This window comes from Canis lupus (assembly GCF_048164855.1).
Source record: "Canis lupus baileyi chromosome 27 unlocalized genomic scaffold, mCanLup2.hap1 SUPER_27_unloc_1, whole genome shotgun sequence".
NCBI classification, from domain to species: Eukaryota; Metazoa; Chordata; class Mammalia; order Carnivora; family Canidae; genus Canis; species Canis lupus.
In genome coordinates, this window is record NW_027326442.1 from 493,985 (window position 1) to 515,551 (window position 21,567).

General features: G+C 41.2%; 1 long non-coding RNA gene across 1 annotated transcript; it reads left to right on the forward strand.

Annotated features, from left to right (window-relative positions):
* Positions 1-130: 130 nt before the first annotated feature.
* On the forward strand, positions 131-18,673 carry LOC140629612 (uncharacterized). Its single transcript, XR_012027446.1, has 3 exons — positions 131-316; positions 1,278-1,377; positions 16,421-18,673. It is a non-coding gene; the product is annotated as an uncharacterized lncRNA (long non-coding RNA).
* The last annotated feature ends 2,894 nt before the right edge of the window (positions 18,674-21,567 follow it).

A 21,567-nucleotide genomic window follows, 5' to 3' on the forward strand; every position in this document is an offset into this window, starting at 1 on the left:
GCGCGGCCTTCCGGAGCCCAGGCGGCCTCGGGGCCCCTCGCGCGGAGGCCGCCGCCGCAAGGCCCGCCGGGAGACGCAGGGGGCCGGGCCGCCCTGGCGCGCGGTGGGGAGCGACGGCCCGTGTGGGGCCGCGTGTGGGGCCGCGAGTGGGGCCGTGGCCGCCCTGGGGAGGCCGCTTCCCGCTGCTGACGGCCGCGCCCGCCGGGTTCGCGCCGCACCTCCCCGCCAGGCGCCGGAGAGGGAAGCGCACGCACAGCCTGGGTCCCCGCAGCCGCCCTTGGTCCAGGCCCAGGTCAACGCCCTCCACCTGGGTGACGTGAGTGTGGGGCCGCGGGGCGGAGACTGCGGCCTGAGCTTGAGGGGCCGCGCCGGCAACCCCTTCGGGGCCTCTGATATTTATATATATATGCATATTCACATAGAGAGAGAGAGAGAGAGAGAGAGAGAGAGAGAGAGATTACAAACAGTGGGAGGGGCAAAGGGAGAAGCCGACGCCCCACTGAACTAGGAGACCGACATTGGGCTCCACCCCAGGAACCTGAGATCGTGATCTCGCTGAAGGTAGATGCTTCACCAACTGAGCCACTCGGGCACCCCTGCTTTGTACTTTATACATTTATTTGATTGAGAAAATCTTTTCAGAGGATTGGGATTTGAATCGTCAAGGAATTTTTGAAAATGAAAATAAGTTCAAATAATCAAAATTAAAAACTATTGGTCACAGCTAAAGAGAATGAGCTGGTGACAGGGCCAGGAGAGTAATTATGTAGAACGGGCTCAGACCTCAGGGTTCAAGTCCTCCCTCTGCCATCGGCTGGGTGCATGACTTTGGGCAAGTTTCCTGACTTCTCTGTAAAATAGAGAGATTTATTTTCCATCTGTAAAATAGAGATGATAATAGTATCCGTTTCATATGATGGTTGTGAGGATTAAGCGAAATATATATGTCATGTAGAGGAATGTTTGTCACAAAACATGTCCTATGTAAGCACTTGTCATGATTACTGCCATCTGAGAGGTTTGAGCGAAGCATAGCCATGCTAACAGTTGGAAATGGTTGGGAAATAGGAGAGCAAAGTGTGGAAGGACCAACAGTAAATGTTAATTACACACTTACTCTAGAATAGGTAGGTCTGAGGGGTTCACAAGCAAACATAAGCTGTAGTTCATCACACACGTGTGTGCACACAGTTTTTATTTAAAGATACAAAGGGAGGAGGGGCAAGATGGCGGAAGAGTAGGGTCCCCAAATCACCTGTCCCCACCAAATTACCTAGATAACCTTCAAATCATCCTGAAAATCTACGAATTCGGCCTGAGATTGAAAGAGAGACCAGCTGGAATGCTACAGTGAGAAGAGTTCCCGATTCTCTCAAGGTAGGAAGGAGGGAGAAAAAGAAATAAAGAAACAAAAGGCCTCCAAAGGGGAGGGGCCCCGCGAGGAGCCGGGGTAAGGCCGGGCCGAGTGCCCCCAGGACAGGAAAGCTCCGTCCGGGAGAAGCAGGAGCTGCACCAACCTTCCCTGGCGGAAGGGCACCCGCAGGGAGTTGGAGCAGGACCCCAGGAGGGCGGGGATGCCCTCGGGCTCCCTGGGACACTAACAAGACACCTGCGCGCCCAGGAGAGTGCCCCGAGCTCCGTAAGGGCTGCAGCGCGCACGGCGGGACCCGGAGCAGCTCGGAGGGGCTCGGGCGGCGGCTCCGCGGAGGGGGCTGCACGGCCAGGAGCGCGAATCCAACAGCGCAGACCGGGAGCACAGGGCACCGGACACAGCCCAGGATCCGGGCTCCCCCCAGGACAGGCAGAGGCCGGGAGGGCCCAGGATAGCAAGGATGCTCCTGCCCCGAGCTGAGCAGAGCAGCGGCCCCGCCCCCCAGAGCCTCCAGGCCCTGCAGACAGAGAGCACCGTAGTTACTGCGGGGGCTGAATCCAGGTTTCCAGAGCAGCCACTGTGGTTGTTCCTCCTGGGGCCTCACGGGGTAAACAACCCCCACTGAGTCCTGCACCAGGCAGGGGGCAGAGCAGCTCCCCCAAGTGCTAACACCTGAAAATCACAACAGGCCCCTCCCCCAGAAGACCAGCTAGAAGGACAAGTTCCAGGGGAAGTCAAGGGACTTAAAGTATACAGAATCAGAAGATACTCCCCCGTGGGTTTTTTGTTTGTTTGTTTGTTTTTTGTTTTTTTTTTTTTTGGTTTTTTTTTTGATTTCTGTTTGCTTCCCCCACCCTTTTTTTCCTTTCTTTTTTTTTCTCTTTTTCTTCTCGTTTTTTTTCCTTTTTTCTTTTTTCTTTTTCTCTTTTCTTTCCTTCTTTCTCTCTCTTTTTCTCCTTTTCCCAATATAACTTGTTTTTGGCCACTCTGCACTGAGCAAAATGACTAGAAGGAAAACCTCACCTCAAAAGAAAGAATCAGAAAAAGTCCTCTCTCCCACAGAGTTACAAAATCTGGATTACAATTCAATGTCAGAAAGCCAATTCAGAAGCACTATTATACAGCTACTGGTGGCTCTAGAAAAAAGCATAAAGGACTCAAGAGACTTCATGACTGCAGAATTTAGATCCAATCAGGCAGAAATTAAAAATCAACTGAATGAGATGCAATCCAAACTAGAAGGCCTAATGACGAGGGTTAACGAGGTGGAAGAACGAGTGAGTGACATAGAAGACAAGTTGATGGCAAAGAGGGAAACTGAGGAAAAAAGAGACAAACAATTAAAAGACCATGAGGATAGATTAAGGGAAATAAACGACAGCCTGAGGAAGAAAAACCTACGTTTAATTGGGGTTCCCGAGGGCGCCGAAAGGGACACAGGGCCAGAATATGTATTTGAAAAAATCATAGCTGAAAACTTTCCTAATCTGGGAAGGGAAACAGGCATTCAGATCCAGGAAATAGATCCCCCCCCTAAAATCAATAAAAACCGTTCAACACCTCGACATTTAATAGTGAAGCTTGCAAATTCCAAAGATAAAGAGAAGATCCTTAAAGCAGCAAGAGACAAGAAATCCCTGACTTTTATGGGGAGGAGTATTAGGGTAACAGCAGACCTCTCCACAGAGACCTGGCAGGCCAGAAAGGGCTGGCAGGATATATTCAGGGTCCTAAAGGAGAAGAACATGCAACCAAGAATACTTTATCCAGCAAGGCTCTCATTCAAAATGGAAGGAGAGATAAAGAGCTTCCAAGACAGGCAGCAACTGAAAGAATCTGTGACCTCCAAACCAGCTCTGCAAGAAATTTTAAGGGGGACTCTTAAAATTCCCCTTTAAGAAGAAGTTCAGTGGTACAATCCACAAAAAAAGGACTGAATAGATATCATGATGACACTAAATTCATATCTTTCAATAGTAACACTGAACGTGAACCGGCTTAATAACCCAATCCAAAGGCGCATGGTTTCAGACTGGATAAAAAAGCAGGACCCAACTATTTGCTGTCTACAAGAGACTCATTTTAGACAGAAGGACACCTACAGCCTGAAAATAAAAGGTTGGAGAACCATTTACCATTCAAATGGTCCTAAAAAGAAAGCAGGAGTAGCCATCCTCATATCAGATAAACTAAAATTTACCCGGAAGACTGTAGTGAGAGATGAAGAGGGACACTATATCATAGTAAAAGGATCTATCCAACAAGAGGACTTAACAGTCTTCAATATATATGCCCCGAATGTGGGAGCTCCCAAATATTTTAATCAATTAATAACCAAAGTCAAGAAATACTTAGATAATAATACACTTATACTTGGTGACTTCAATGTAGCTCTTTCTATACTCGATAGGTCTTCTAAGCACAACATCTCCAAAAAAGGATCCTACACCCAGCAGAAGAAGAGAGTTAATTAAGATTTGAGCAGAACTCAATGAAATCGAGACCAGAAGAACTGTGGAACAGATCAACAAAACCAGGAGTTGGTTCTTTGAAAGAATTAATAAGATAGATAAACCATTAGCCAGCCTTATTAAAAAGAAGAGAGAGAAGACTCAAATTAATAAAATCATGAATGAGAAAGGAGAGATCACTACCAACACCAAGGAAATACAAACGGTTTTAAAAACATCTTATGAACAGCTATACGCCAATAAATTAGGCAATCTAGAAGAAATGGAAGCATTCCTGGAAAGCCACAAACTACCAAAACTGGAACAGGAAGAAATAGAAAACCTGAACAGGCCAATAACCAGGGAGGAAATTGAAGCAGTCATCAAAAACCTCCCAAGACACAAAGTCCAGGGTCAGATGGCTTCCCAGGGGAATTCTATCAAACGTTTAAAGAAGAAACCATACCTATTCTACTAAACCTGTTTGGAAAGATAGAAAGAGATGGAGTACTTCCAAACTCGTTCTATGAGGCCAGCATCACCTTAATTCCAAAACCAGACAAAGACCCCACCAAAAAGTAAATTACAGACCAATATCCCTGATGAACCTGGATGCAAACATTCTCAAGAAGATACTAGCCAATCGGATCCAACAGTACATTAAGACAATTATTCACCATGACCAAGTAGGATTTATCCCCGGGACACAAGGCTGGTTCAACACTCGTAAAACAATCAATGTGATTCATCATATCAGCAAGAGAAAAACCAAGAACCATATGATCCTCTCATTTGATTCAGAGAAAGCATTTGACAAAATACAGCATCCATTCCTGATCAAAACTATTTAGAGTGTAGGGATAGAGGGAACATTCCTCGACATCTTAAAAGCCATCTACGAAAAGCCCACAGCAAATATCATTCTCAATGGGGAAGCACTGGGAGCCTTTCCCCTACGATCAGGAACAAGACAGGGATGTCCACTCTCACCACTGCTATTCAACATAGTACTGGAAGTCCTAGTCTCAGCAATCAGACAACAAAAAGACATTAAAGGCATTCAAATTGGCAAGAAGAAGTCAAACTCTGCCTCTTCACCAATGACATGATACTCTACATATAAAACCCAAAAGACTCCACCCCAAGATTGCTAGAACTCATACAGCAATTTGGTAGCGTGGCAGGATACAAAATCAATGCCCAGAAATCAATGGCATTTCTATACACTAACAATGTGACTGAAAAAAGAGAAATTAAGGAGTCAATCCCATTTACAATTGCACCCAAAAGCATAAGATACCTAGGAATAAACCTAACCAAAGAGGTAAAGGACCTATACCCTAAAAACTATAGAAGACTTCTGAAAGAAATTGAGGAAGACACAAAGAGATGGAAAAATATTCCATGCTCATGGATTGGCAGAATTAATATTTTGAAAATGTCAGTGTTACCCGGGGCAATATACACGTTTCATGCAATCCCTATCAAATACCATGGACTTTCTTCAGAGAGTTAGAACAAATTATTTTAAGATTTGTGTGGAATCAGAAAAGACCCGAATAGCCAGGGGAATTTTAAAAAAGAAAACCATATCTGGGGACATCAAAATCCCAGATGTCAGGTTGTACTACAAAGCTGTGGTCATCAAGACAGTGTGATACTGGCACAGAAACCGACACATAGATCAATGGAACAGAATAGAGAACCCAGAAGTGGACCCTGAATTTATGGTCAACTAATATTCGATCAAGGAGGAAAGACTATCCATTGGAAGAAAGACAGTCTCTTCAATAAATGGTGCTGGGAAAATTGGACATCCACATGCAGAAGGATGAAACTAGACCACTCTCTTGCACCATACACAAAGATAAACTCAAAATGGATGAAAGATCTAAATGTGAGATAAGATTCCATCAAAATCCTAGAGGAGAACACAGGCAACACCCTTTTTGAACTCAGCTACAGTAACTTCTTGCAAGATACATCCACGAAGGCAAAAGAAACAAAAGCAAAAATGAACTATTGGGACTTCATCAAGATCAGAAGCTTTTGCACAGCAAAGGATACAGTCCACAAAACTAAAAGACAACCTACAGAATGGGAGAAGATTTTTGCAAATGACGTATCAGATAAGAGGCTAGTTTCCAAGATCTATAAAGAACTTCTTAAACTCAAACCAAAGAAACAACCAATCCAATCATGAAATGGGCAAAAGACAGGAACAGAAATCTCACAGAGGAAGACATAGACATGGCCAACAAGCACATGAGAAAATGTTCTGCATCACTTGCCATCAGGGAAAAACTAATCAAAACCACAATGAGATACCACCTCACACCAGTGAGAATGGGAAAATTAACAAGGCAGGAAACCACAAATGTTGGAGAGGATGCAGAGAAAAGGGAACCCTCTTGCACTGTTGGTGGGAATGGGAACTGGTGCAGCCACTCTGGAAAACTGTGTGGAGGTTCCTCAAAGAGTTAAGAATAGACCTGCCCTACGACCCAGCAATTGCACTGTTGGGGATTTACCCCAAAGATTCAGATGCAATGAAATGCCGGGACACCTGCACCCCGATGTTTCTAGCAGCAATGTCCACAATAGCCAAACTGTGGAAGGAGCCTCTGTGTCCAATGAAAGATGAATGGATAAGAAGATGTGGTTTATGTATACAATGGAATATTCCTCAGCCATTAGAAACGACAAATACCCACCATTTGTTTCAACCTGGATGGAACTGGAGGGTATTATGCTGAGTGAAGTGAGTCAATAGGAGAAGGACAAACAGTGTATGTTCTCATTCATTTGGGGAATATAAATAATAGTGAAAGGGAATATAAGGGAAGGGAGAAGAAATGTGTGGGAAATATCAGAGAGGGAGACGGAACATAAAGACTCCTAACTCTGGGAAACGAACTACTAGGGGTGGTGGAAGGGGACTAGGGCGGGGGGTAGGGGTGAATGGGTGATGGGCACTGAGGGGGGCACTTGACAGGATGAGCACTGGGTTTTATTCTGTATGTTGGTAAATTGAACACCAATAAAAAAATAAATAAATAAATAAATAAATAAATAAATAAATAAATAAATGTAACTTGCTAAATAATTTCTTTCTTTTTTCTTTAAAGATTTTATTTATTTCTTCATGAGACACACACACACACACACACACACACACAGAGGTAGAGACACAGGCAGAGAGAGAAGCAGGCTCCATGCAGGGAGCCTGTTGTGGGACTTGATCCCAGGACCCCGGGATCACACCCTGGGCTGAAGACAGATGCTCATCCGCTGAGCCACCAAGGGGCCCTCTTGCTAAATAATTTCTAAGTATAAAATCAACTTCGTGAGCTAAATATTGTCCGAAAAGACACCTAAAGTGTGTATATTTAGGAAAACCTATGAGGACAATTAGTCCCTTCCTTGTGAGGAAAATTATCCCTTCTCAAACATTCACTCTTATTTGATCTGATGGGTCTAAAAAAAAGTCCTTAAAAATGGATTTAAATCCAACTTCATTTCAATCACTTTCTTCAAGAATCTGGTTTTTGACATCAATAGAATCATAATTTTAAGTATATTTAGTTCTCAATTTTATATAATCAACCGCATTTCATCTACTGATGACTTAAGACATGTTTTCGCATTTACATTTTTCTGACGTAATTTCCTCCTGAAGCAACATTGTCCAGGCTCCCAAAAGTGTCTACTTCTCCCTTTGGCCACCTTCCTTCTGTTAATACACAGCCTTATTTGTGTGTGTGTGTGTGTGTGTGTGTGTGTGTGTGTGTGTTCTCTCCCTCCTGGTGAATTTAAATGTGGAAATATCAAACAGTAAGTTGATTTCTTGTTGGCAGCTTAATAATAATATTTAGTGGGAAAAAGGTAAGGAAATTAATAAAAATGGGCTTGATTTCCCTGGCATTCAGTTCTGTGCAGCTTACCTTTGACCACTAATGACTGCATTTGTAGTGACCACTAATGGTCTTCATTTGTAGTGACTCTACATGTTACCCTGGAGAAACAAGCCATCATCACGTCTTTATCTTAATCAACAGGAGCTTTGCCTTCTCAGACTTTCTTCATTGCATGTAGAGACTGAGATTGCATCCACAGAAAATTGTGTTTGCTCCCTAAGTGACAGGATAATTACTCCACAGTGCTTTTGCTGTGTGCTGATGACAAGTCTGAGCAGGAGCTTGAGGACAGGGATGAGGAAGGACATGGCAAAGGGGGTCAGTGCCATAAGTATTGATTCATTACTCTCCCCAGCAAAATACTAGTCATTTCTGCCTGAGAAGAGGTCAAATATTATACTCAGGAGGGCTCGTAACCATGTGCGGGACCCCACAATGAGGTGAGGGCTAAAACAAGTCTTTTCTGAACTGATCTTTTGACTGTGCAAGTCCTCCCAGGTGCTGGGGGCAGATCCAAGAGGGCAGGGCTGGGGTCAGTTAAAAGCCATCTGGGCATCCCTCTTCAGACTCACCAGCCTACTCTAAGACACGAAACAAGCTTGATTTTCAGTATCATTAAGTTTCACTTTTTCTGTAAATTGTGTTAGGTAAAACTGAAAGTGGGGAGAGGGACCAAGGGGGAGGAGGAGGGAGGAAGATTCCAAAGCAGACTGCACTGAGCATGGAGCCCATGTGCGTCTGGAACTCATGACCCCGAGATCAGTTGCTGAGCTGAAACCAAGAGTCAGATGCTCAACCAACAGAGCCACCCAGGCACCCCAGGTAAAACTCTGTCTTACCCAATTGTTTTTCTACACTGTGCCAAAAATTTATTCTGAGTGAAAATACTCTGAATTTAACCCCTCAGAGCAGCCAATGAGCTAATGTACATTTGCTCATGAGTTATGGCCAATGAGGAGCCTGTAGAGACCATGCATGTGTGCTACAGAAATTAACTGACTTGCCGGGCTAGCTCCTGTGAACCAGTCCAAGGGAGAAAAGTTCTTCCATCTGACTCCCTGACATGGTTTCAACTGTGATGTTTTGTGAACTAGAGAGTATAGTTTGGGTGTTAAAATATTATGTAATGAATCCAACAGATGATATGAAAATATGCACTCCAACACTTTCCATACACTGTGTAATGTGACTCAGGTTAAGCAGAGAAGGAGCATTTGTTTGGTGAGTGTGACCCAAATAAATCAGGATAGAATTCACAAATTGGTTAATATATACCCTGCACTATTTCTTATGTGATTGGAAAGAAGTTCAGGGGTTCGATTTCAGTAAGAAATGCCATGTGCAAAGATGCACAAGACATATACTTCCAGTTTGGGTACATTGTAGATGCATTAATCTTCTATTTTTTAATAACCGATATTATTTAATGCTAGTGAATCCACTTACGTTTTAGAAACAGAATAGAACTCCATCATAATGTAGCTTACTTATATTTAGATTGGGTAATAATTATGATAATTACAAAAATTTACTGAGTCCTTAATATAGGCTACATCCTATCCTAAGTACCTTACATGTGTTAAGTTATATAATCCTTTCAACAATTCTATGGAGTAATTATTATTATTTTCTTCATTTATAAAAGGGGAAACACGTATGGAGAAATCAAGGACTTTTTTTTAAGGGATACACAGCTGGAAATTAGTAGAGTCCAGATAATCTGATTTTAATCTTTTTTTTTTTTTATTTTAATCTTAACCACTAAGGTACACTGCCCCTGTGAGTATAATATGGCACTTGTAAGCATGGCACTTAAACAAAGTAAAACACATGGTAACTAAACAAAATAACACAAATGTAATATAGTACTTATGGTCAGTAAATCAAAAATTATTACATTTATAAAGAAGTACTATGGTTTGTCATAAATTGTGTTTATGTGGATGTCTCTAATATTTCTTAGGAGAGAAGTTGTTTCTGTTTCCACCAAAGTCAAAAAATTGCTAAAATATTATACTTAATTATGAGTTTTAAATCTATTGATCTTTAGTATCATTGTCCACTATGGAAGAGCTGTGGTCAGTTCCATATAAAAAAAGGGTAGTTGGCAGTTTTTGTTCAGATTTTATTTATTTATTTATTTTAGAGAGAGGGTACACACCCACGTGCAGGCCATGCAGTGGAGAGGAGCAGGAGAGCATCTTATGCAGACTGTGCATTGAGCACAGAGCCCAATGTGGGGCCTTGATCTCATAACCCTGAGATCACAACTGAAACCAAGAGCAGGATGCTTAACCGACTGCTTCACCCAGGTGCCTCTTGGCATTAGTATTAGTCATTTCAAAAGTCATTAAAGGGTTGACTTGATCTCTCTGAATTTGTTATATGCCCTTGCTTTTGTTGCTATTGTGATTCAGTGTACCATGGTGACTGCATTATGCATTCTCTGTAAGTTTGGACAAATCCACAACCTTATGAAAGCTCAGTGTTCTCATCTGGGTGAGAATATTGGTTCATGGGGTGGTCAGGAGGGATAAATGAAATGTGTATAAAGTACTGCTATTATCACATTCTTACCCCTTAACTGGGATGCTTACTTGCCATATATGATTTCTTGGATAGCCCTTCATTAAACTTGTGACTAACTCATATTTTTGTATTTGCAATTCTTTGGTGCTTTCTTCGTTGACTGTCATACGACCATTCTACAAACAAAAGTGAAAATGTACTATGTTGCAGGCATTTGGGCAATGTCTTTGGAATAACACATTTCTGGTTGTCCTGTTAATTTTCCTAGGATTGGTTTTGCATTAAAGGATGATTCATTTTGAGTGGAGTATTCCAGTCTTCTGGATAAACTGTACTAAAACATGAGAACAGGGCATTCCTCTTTGCTCTGTACATACTCCAGCTAATGATGGTGGAGACATAATTGCCTTGTCCCCAAGTAACATCAAGGATAAATAAATGCTCATGAATGCTCTTTTCTGCTCTTATGACTCAAATACACAAGTATTTTTTTGTTCTATATTCCCATGAGACATATCTCTGGCTTATCTGATTTGGCTAGTTTTTTTTTTAAGATTTTATGTATTTATTCATGAGAGACAGAGAGAGAGAGATAGAGGCAGAGAGAGAGAGAGAGAGAGAGAGAGGTAGAGATATAGGCAGAGGGAGAAGCAGGCTCCATGCAGGGAGCCCAATGTGGGACTCAATCCTGGGACTCCAGGATCATGCCCTGAGCTGATGGCAGATGCTTAACTGCTAAGCCACCCAGGTGTCCCTGATTTGGCTAGTTTTATACACTCCTCAGTTTCTTATCATTAGTCCTTTCCTTTCATATATGAATATCCAACATAACTTAATATAAAATTTTAGTGCAAACTGTGTACCCATAGGATAATATTTTTTTTGATGGATTGAAAGGGAGGGATATTAGCACCTGCATTTGGTACAATGAGCTTATTAAGAGTTTATGTGGAGTTATATTTCAGGTTAATATCCACTGTATTTTAAGATTTTACTTATTTATTTATTTGAAGAGAGAGAGCATAGCATGAGCAGGGGCAGAGGGAGATGGAGAGAGAGAATCTCAAGCAGACTGTGCTGAACAGAGCACAGAGTCTGACACTGGGCTTGGTCTCACAACCCTGAGGTCATGACCTGAGTGGAAGTCAAGAGTTGGGATGCTTAGCTGACTGAGCCACCCATCACCCCTGTGTAGTATATTTAATAGTAAGCTCTGTTTGTGAGGAAATGATTCTTTTGGAACAAGAAAATAAGCATTATTTGTTTACATCATCTCTAACAAAAGATTTACCTGATAGCCCTTCATGCTTCCCAGTAACACGAGCTGAACTGTGGAGAAACTGAGAATAAGTGTCTCTGGTCTGCATGATCCTGGTTGGTTAGCTATCTGGTTTCTGACTTACTGAAGGATGTCTCCGGGCTGAATTAATGGCCACACATCTCCTGGTGATCCAGTCATTTCACAGAAGCTGTTTTTCCCTTTACACTTTTTACCAGTAAGTACCTTCCTAGTTGTGGAGATGGATTCTCATGAAAAAAAATTGAGTGATCCAGCTTGAAAAGAGAGTAAACAAATACAAATTCTAGTTCAAGGGTAAGTTAACTAATGATAGACACAACAAATATTTGTTACATACATTGAATAAAAATGACATTAATAATTTGACATTTTTCAGGATCAAATGAACTTCTTTATTTTATTAGATATTTCAGGGATAAAGCTTAAGTGTAAATAATACCCTGCTATCCCTGCAGTTTAGGAGCAGTGCTGAAAAGACCAGAGGTCTTTCTTTCCCACAATGATAAAAATACAATAAAAAATAATAATCAGATACCACCTTCCATATGCTAAGCATGGCAGTGCTACAGAACAATGCATTAAGTAGCTATTCTGTGCATACTATTTTAAAAACCTATATCAAGTGCTTGAGTGATAAACATGCAAACTGCACACTAAGACAAAATTTGAGTTTGAAAAAGAAGCAGGCAACCTCAACATTATAGGAAAATAGTTCCCTTTTTCTAGGAAGTTATAAAGAGGATACTTTGTGGCACACGGGTGTAAAAATTCTCTACCCTACTAGACCTCCTTCAACATTGACGTCCATTTTGCCAATAAAAAGAAAACCTAATGAGGTAGAAAATAATTAATCATAAACTCCATTAATATGAACCCAAAGTCTACACTTACTTTCTAAAAAATAAGCTAAGGGAGTGAAGAAAATATTAATGTAATATATAATGCAAATGTATCTTCCCATGTTTGGAGATTTAAGACATTAGAGTCTGTTACCTTAGGGAAATGGGAGACGGAATTTCAAAAGCTAGAGAATAAATTGACAACGTGGTAATTTTCTGAGGGTACTACTCAAGTGGCAGCAATTATTTTGAAAAGATTATTGTGAAATGTGTGGACCCTGGAGGGTACTTAGGACTAAGCCATCTGTGTATAGCCATACCACTTGTCATATATAAAGATGTTCCCTCCATCCAGGCTTTGAAGTGTTGACACTGCATTACTCATCCCTTCTGGTCTTTATAGCTCCACAATGGCACATGAGGTGAGGGGCATTTGGGGATTAGCCCACAGGGTACAACACCCCTTGAAAGGTAAAGAGAGGATCTCCAAAAACTTATTCACAAACATCACATTTTCTTGGAGCTGGCCAACTTTTAGGAACATTAGTCAACTCTCTACAAACTGTAGAGACTCTTATTTTACAGATTTAGAAAAAAACTGAAAATGGACATCATAGTTCTAGTGGTCTGAGGACACCACATATCAAGATATCAGAGTCTTGTAACACTTTCATACTTGAAATTATAGCCTAACTTATACTTTTGATTTTTTTCTATGGGCTAGAGATGACAAATAGAATAATATTAAAAACCACAAACATTAATTCTTATTTTCAGATGAGAAGTGGAGATCCTGTGATGTTAGGTAACTTCTGCAAACTGAGAAATTAGGAAATTCTGCTTTGAATCCAAATCTGTCTGACATGTAGACCCACATAGATTTTTTTTCAATGGAAGCTTTTAGATGAGGAGACATATTTGAAGACTGCTTAACAGTAGAAAGATCTAGACATGGTAAAATGACTTAGGTTTCAATTACAACAAGATATCTCCTGAGATTGCATTTTATCTTGTTCTATTTCCCCTAATTGATTTATTTCCAGTTATAAGTTATCCTCAAGAAACTGGCTCATGATCCTGTTGTTTTATATACTGGTTCATTATCCGAGTAAGCATAGTTTCCTCTAAACTAAATCCATGTGATCTATATTTTAATAAAGAGTGTAGACTCTATATTGTGCGGGAGTTCTGAGCCCTGAATCATGACAAATCAAAGAACACAAGTTATCTGAAACTTCTCTGGAATGATCCAGAGCTTCTTGCACCTCATTGTACTCATCAATCCCAGTCTTGGTTGCTATTGTTAGACAATACACTATATTTCCCTGGAACTGGCCTTCCATACTATTTGGGGGATTTTAAAGTCATGAATGATTCTACTAACATAGCTGACAAAGCTGGAAGCAATCAGATTCATATCCAAATGTACTAGACGAAGAATTTGAGATTGTAGAAGTCTACTAGCTCTGCTTGGATATATTGGTCACCATGTCCCAAGCCAGGATCATAAGGGCTTCTGACTGATTCAAGAGCAGGTTTTGCTGCTGTGTTGGAAGAGTTTGGTGCCAGCTGTCCGGTGATGACTTTGTTACTTGGGACAAAGTAAGGTCTAAGGCTTGTAGGATGATTAGAAATTTAGCATGTTCTTAAATTCTTGGTAATTCTGAGTCCCTGGTGATGGACTCAAGCTTAATTACATAGGAAAGATCTAATCTCCAATGTGTGGAGGGGTATGGTGGAGTGGAAAGCATCCAGTACAGCCTCCAGATTAAGCCAACCCTGACTGGAGTTCTGGCTGTGGAATTTGGAGACCATATGATCTTGGACCAGCCACTTGACCACTCCAAGACATTTTTCCAATCACAAATTTCTCACAATAATAAGAAATTCATTCATAGGGCTGTTGTGACCATCTAAGAAAAAAGTTGTATGAAGCTGTTCTATAAATTGAAAGGAATTGTTTAAAGGCTAGCTTCCTCAGAGCCTTTTTTGGAAAGGGACTAACAGTATAAATCCAATAAGAAATATATTAATGCCTATAGTTAGTTACTATTTTTTTTTCTTATAGATGATGCTGATAGAGTCAAGGTTAACTAAGAGGAAATCTCTCAACAGTTTGCAGTAGTAAGGGACATAGAAGGTAACTGTTAGATACAGATTAAGGAAAGTCCACAAATAATAATTTGTGTTTATTCTCAACATATTTAACAATAATTAAAGGTCATAGAAACCTAGAATTCCACACACATAAGTCCCACTTCTCTTCACAACCATGAGCAAAAATCCTCACATAATTCTTGCGGCAGACTTGTGGGTTAATATTAGGGAGTAGAAAATAATGTGATTTTGGTATCTTATAATGAAAATTTCATTTCTATTTAGTATTATAGTGCATGAGAACTGATGGATTTATTGTCAGAAGGTTTGGTGTGTGTGGTTGGGATTTTCCCTCAAAATATGGGATACATGACACTTATGTTCCCCTTCGAGCAGTCCAGAGCAGGAGAGGCATACAGGGCTGCTGCTAGGGTGAGACATACTTTGTTCTGGCAGCTGAAACGGCTTTCTATCTGAAAGATGTTTCCTTCCCACTGGGCAAGACATGTCCTACGTATCATGGTGTCAAAATGAGGATCCTAAGAAATCCGTGTTGAAGTTCTAGAAGTTGTCATTATTGTCAAGTCCTGGAAGCTATATGCGTTTCTACTATAAAGGTCAAATTGAAGCCAATACCCAAATTCCTCAGTAATTGGAAATGTTTATTAATAGAGAAACATCCAGACTTGACACTTAAGCAATTTCATTGGCTGCAAAATAAGATGAGTCTTTGCAGCCACCTTCATTACCTCTCATTTCTTCAAGCTACCCATTTCTTGTAAAATAACTGCAATTCCTGAGGTCTGTTGCTGGCATTGATGTTTCTGAAGCAGGTGTGTTGTTTTGCAAGGGCTGCCCGGGGAAGGAGCTGCTTTGCACATTGGTGACCTCATGTAGCATGCTCTAAGATAAGGAGTAAAAAAGGTGAGTTCATTCCTGCATAGTAGGATAACGGATGTGACATTTGAAAATAATTTTTGTTATGAAGTAGAAACTTATATAAGACTGTATGAATTATTAAAATGACAAGACGATTCCAATTCCAATTAGTAAATTCTATTATTTTAATGTCGCTAATTAAACTTAAAATATTTAGAAATTGTTACAAAGTATTGAACAATATTCAGCAGGAGGGCAGCCCTGGTGGCTCAGCAGTTTAGTGCCACCTTCAACCCAGGGCCTGATCCCGGAGACCTGGGATCGAGTCCCACGTCGGGCTCCCTGCATGGAGCCTGCTTCTCCCTCTCCTTGCCTGTGTCTCTGTCTGTCTCTCTCTCTCTGTGTCTCTCATGAATAAATAAATAAAATCTTAAAAAAAAAATAGCAGGAAAGCCGATTCGTAGTGATAATACCAACAGCTGACACACGTTGAACTCAAACTATAGGCCAGACTCTGTCCTGAGTGCTTCATTGGATTTATTTATAATTGTCATGTAAGATACATTGAGGCTTTGAGAAATCAGGTCATTTGCTTATGATTACTAATTCAGTAATGCCTTTCTGGGACTCCTACTGGTCAACTTCCAGAGGCCACATTCACTGCGTTGCCGCCTTCCCATCATGTGCTTTCTGCTTGGGTCTTGGGTTTTCTAAGCAACATGATGTGTACGTAGAGCAGTATACAGCAAACGCTGCATTACGTTTGTAAATGTGGACGGGATCAGATGCCTTTTTCATAGGGATGATGCTATTTAAATACTGTTTCAAGGCTATCTTGCATTTCTTCTTCTACTGATTATCCCCCAAATCAGTGTGGTCAGAAGAAGGCTATGTTGGCAAAGAGAATATACAGTAGGGTTGTTCAGTTACAGGCTGCTCATCCAGCAAGGGCGTAAGTACATGCAAAGCACTGTGACAAAACCTGGGAAAGGTCTGGGAGATGTAAATGCTTAACCTCTGGTATTGTCCTTCCCTAGGTGGACACACCAGAAACCAGAGCTGAGTGCTGTTTTTGGCTTAGGCCTCTGCCTTCTGTCATGCTGGGCTTGCTGGTGGTACATCTGCACATGCTTTCTCTTCCTCAGGAGACTTCCTTCTGTGGCTCCCACTGACCAAGCCCTGAGCAGCAGTGACAGTTCTGTTCAAGCCCCAACTTCTTTACCAGCTCAGACTGGCTCTCTTCCTGTCTCAGTTCTTATTACCAGAAAAATGTGCTTTTGTGGCAGTTGACGTTCTTGTATCATTTTTGCCTGCTTAAGAAGAGAAAAACATGTGCTGCAAACTCGGGGACAACATCACGGGCATTATCTTCATCTGTGTATCTTGGCAACAGACTTTATACACTCCCAGAAGGTAAAATGAAGACTTGTTGATTGGTGCATTTTTATAAATTTTGCTCATTTATGTTTATTTAAAAAATTGACTCCTATAGCTTTTCCACTTTCCAGTGCCGTGTGATTTAGGCATAAGTTCTGTGACCTCTCAGGATCTAATTTAACAGGAAGATTGCAATAGAATGAAAAGCTGAGATATTTTGTATTAAGAAATGTCTTTTAATGGATACAATGTGAATCTTATATTCATCCAATTTTCTCTTGCTGAATGTGCTGTTAGTACATATTTCTGTTTTGGGATGACCCCTATTCCTTGTAATTTTACTACATAAACAGTTGATAGAATCCTGTTTATAAACCACCATTCTTCAGGAAGAATTGGTGCATTTTAAGTGAAGAGCTCTTATAGAGATCATCTTCACAAGGAAATTACTTCCCTCTTTTTAGTAGGAAATGTTAGAGACGTTATTTTGCCATGATTCTCCAGGCTCCATCTACATCAAGCATTTGAGTTGTTCATGTCTCAATATAAAGGAGGACTGTAACTTTTCAAGATACCCAAATCTGCTGAGCTGAAAAGTCTTGTTACTCATGACTCAATACTGATGAAGAAATGAAAAGCACTCAGATTTGTTTTGTGGTTGACAAAGCAGCTCCATTTTTTGTTAGTTTCCTGGGCGTCCCTTTTGCAAAGTGTCATCTATTCATGTACTAAGAGCTTCTCACGAGTCATGGGCTGTCATAGAATCTGGGCTACACAGTTCACATTCAAAAGGTCCCTGTCCCCACAGGACATGCATTTATTTAGTGGGACAGATGGACATTTAATGACAACGATAAAAATATCATGCTCCATGCTCTCTATGGCACAATTCTGAAATAAAAAACCCCAGAAGACCAAAACTTTTGCATAATTCATCTGGCTTCTCCTGGCCTAAGTCAACAAAAGGCCATCTATAATCTTTATTCCTCACAATTACAGTGAATAGTCATATCTTAGTTACAGAAATATTAATGCGCTTGATCTGGGGTTGCTGCCCCTGGTCCTGTGGGGCACACAATAAAAGTAGAATATATGCACTGTATTGCTTTTCTAAGGTAGAAAACGCCTGAATTCTCAAAGATATTTGGCTGTAAGGGTTTCAAGTAAGTGTCTGCCCTGTGTAATGTGGGCAGTGATAAATCTTATGAATAAAAATAAAGGAGGGAAAGTGACAGGAAGTGCCTGGAAGGGCTCTTTCCTTTCCTGAATTTAGTGCATTGGATCCTTGCTGCATTTACAGCTCTCCAGTGTCGTTAAAATAAGATTTATTTTTGTTGTGCATTTGTGTTCTGCAGGGCAACTTTGGGATACTGCACCCTGCTGCATCTTACCCCAAAGCAGGATCCCAATACACGCTTCTTTCAAAGTTCAGATGTAGAGAGGTTAAATATCCTCGAATCTAACCACTGGGCCCTCGCAGCTGTCTATCTAAGCACATAGCTGCCTTTTTCAGAACAGTACTCCCAGGACAGGCTTTATGACTTCATTTTCCTCGTGAGCATCTCCTACCACCACATCACTCTCAAAGCCTGTGGTGGCCTCTTGGCATGATCAGAGAAGTGGACGCACATCTTCTGGGCAATACTGCTAACTCAGGTTTTTTCCCTCTACTCATGATTGAAGAATGTCACCTTGAATTTTTTCATTATCACTTTATATTCATTAAGTATTTTTCTTAAGTTTATGTTGAAGATGCGTTTATTCTAAAATAATATTCTCTGTTAACACTTGAGTTGAAATATGTATGGGATATCAGCTATCTGACCTTGGCAATTTAAAGTCCCCCCAATTTTTTAAATCATCTTTAATTGAGAATGATAAATAAACTCACCTGTCAATAATACTCTGATGTTAACTACTGTTATTCTTATTTTTTCAATGATTTCCACCTTACTAGATTGTTTTGAGTATCAAATGTCCTGATGGGTATAAAAATTATTTGCATGAGCTGATTTTTATTCACTGTTACTTATGGTTCCTGTGGTTAGTAGAATGAATAGGCGACTTCTAGAAATATGCCAAAAGAAAACTAAATTAAGTATTATTGACTACATAAGATAAAATATCCATTTATCAATTTTAGGAAAGAATGGCTTAGAAGGAGCCACATGTGAAACACGTAAAGCTTAAAAGTAGGAAAAAAGTCAGACTTGAAGTTAGGAAATGAAGGTTATTAGATCAGAAAAATTATCAAAATTAGTATGATATAAAATACAAAAAAATGCACAAAATTTATAAGATTTTGCACATGCTCATACTTCTGCTTATGCAGAATTGTACAATTCTGTACAAAGTTACACAATTGTAACAAATAATCAGAAGGACAGGAAAGGGTTTTATTCACTCTTACCTGCAAGAAACAGTCTAATAATAAAACTTTGAAATGGCATGTATGAAAGCATTTATATAAAAAATATTTTTTTTAACAAGTGTCTGGAAAAATATCTGGTCTGATTGCTTTCTAGTTGCAATTTGCATTTTTGCCAAGTACATTTGTCATTTCAGATTTAAGTCACAGTTATTCTAGATTGACTTTCTACCCAATTTAAAAGTATCCATTAGACAGGTTGATGATAAAATATTCAAAAGTGGTCTTAACTGCTTGTTTTGAGTCATGATGATACCAATGTGTCCTCTTCCTTGCCTCTGGCAAGCCTGGAACTAGACATGGCTTCTAATACCCAGATGGCACGTTCTGAACAGTCTGGAAGCGAGGAGAAAGCTGGTGAGCTGGGGCAGTGTCTTCACAGCTGCTGCCAGGCCTCTCTGTGAACCGATGATTGTGGTGCAGCTTACAGAGGACAGTGTGAAGTGGGGACAGGACACTAGGCCCGGGGGTCGCTAACTCCCTGAGGAGGTCTGTGAAGTCTCCTGACCTCACCAGGCTTGGGCTCCTTTATGGGCTAAATCCAAGCTTTAAGATTTCTTCTAGTCCAGAATGTTTTACTTTTATAAAGCGTGTACCCAGGTGTGCAAAAGAAATATTCTTTTTCTGTCAATTGTTGCGAAGTGCCTCTTCTGCCAAGGCCAGACAGTATCTTTGATGTATGTGCTGGATTTTGTTTAGTGACATGTAAACCCGTCACTGACTGTCCCATCATTGTCACTCACTGTGGCTGGGCTGTCAGGTGGGCTCACCTGACCATCTGTGGGCGTCTGCCCGAGGTAGTGCGTGCCCAAGCTCCACAGTCTCCGGCCTGGTCCTCACAGTCACTCCTCCACAGTCCCTCCTGTCATGACCCAAGACAATGCCACACATCTTCTCTCTTTCTCCCACCCTCTTGCTCCTTCTTGGCCAACACCTCCAGCTTTCTTGGAGGTGTAAAAACTATAAGCTATTGCCTCATGAAGACAAACGGGAACGTCGTGTGTCGCCTGGGCCAGTCTCACCTCTCTGATGTCACAGCACGTGCAGAGGCCAGGGCAGCTCTTGAGGCCCCCCTGGGCCTGGCCAGCACCCCTGCCTGGGACGCCCCGAGAGAGGGCAGGGTGCAGCTCTTCCTGCCCAAACCGTCACCATCGATTTCCAGGCTACCTGTCCGGGCCTCCTCGTCCCCTCTCTCAGAAAGGGAGGAGAGTGGCCAGACCAAGATGAAATATTCTCCAATATCCATTAGCAGATCCAAACCTTGGGCCCATGATGAGAGAATGCTGGTAATTCAAAAGCCATGTTGTTCTCAAATGTATTAACGAGGGGATCAAAATCCTATCTTCCCAGTTAGTGCTGAGCATAACTCACATCATACTCTGTATATACCCAGTGAAGACAGTTTCCTGAAGGCAGGTGTGCACGTGCTGGGTGTTTGCTCCTCGCCACAAGGGTTGACCTTGGGTATAAACAGGGTACATGTGCCCACGTGCCAGTTCATACTCGAACATGTTTGTCATCACATATTTGTTACTATTTCATACTTCTGTCTTGATTTTTATGATAAGATACTTGTGATAAATGATTCCCTTCTTAAGGCTAACATGACATACAAGGGTAATAGAAAGAGTCTGAATTTTTAAAGGCTGTCAATATTGCAAAATTCTGAGGTTACTTGGGCACGATTGGTAACTATTATCTTTTATTTTTATGGCCCTGAACAGGGTGGAAAATGTGTATTTCCATTTTAATATCCCTGGAAACAGATGACTTCACAGATTTTTTTTTTTTTTTTTACCATACAATAATAAATGATTTGGGCATAAAATTTTGCCTTTCAAAAAAAAAAAAAGATGTCAGTGACATCAGAAAAATGACAGAAAAGGCAGCTCCTACTTCCCGTAAACCAATACAAAAAATACAAAAACGTTGAAAAGTATCCAGAAACTGTCATAGCCAACTTTGTCAAAAGTCTAGGAGACAAAGTTTACTGCAACCAAGCTAATTACTGCTGGATTCAGAAAAAGGCAACTTCGAGCCGGTAGGAAAGTTCCGTGATGTTTCCATGTGCCCCCAGCCTGTCCCCCCAGCTGGATGGAGAGCCCAATGGGAACGCTGGCCCTGGTTCTAGGAGCAGAGCCTGCCTTGTGCACACACGGTGGCCTTGTTTGCTCTCACCGGAAGTTCCCACACAGGCACCTGTTTCTGTTTCACTAACTCAGACCTCATCCGGGCTGGAAAAGTGCAGGTGCTGCTGGGAGCTTTGGAAGTGGAGGGGACAACTTGCAACTGCTTGGGGCTGTCCTTGAGATGTTTCCCAGCCCATCCTAAAGCCAGAGAAGAAGAGCCTGGGAGGATTTCCTAGAGACATTAGGGAAT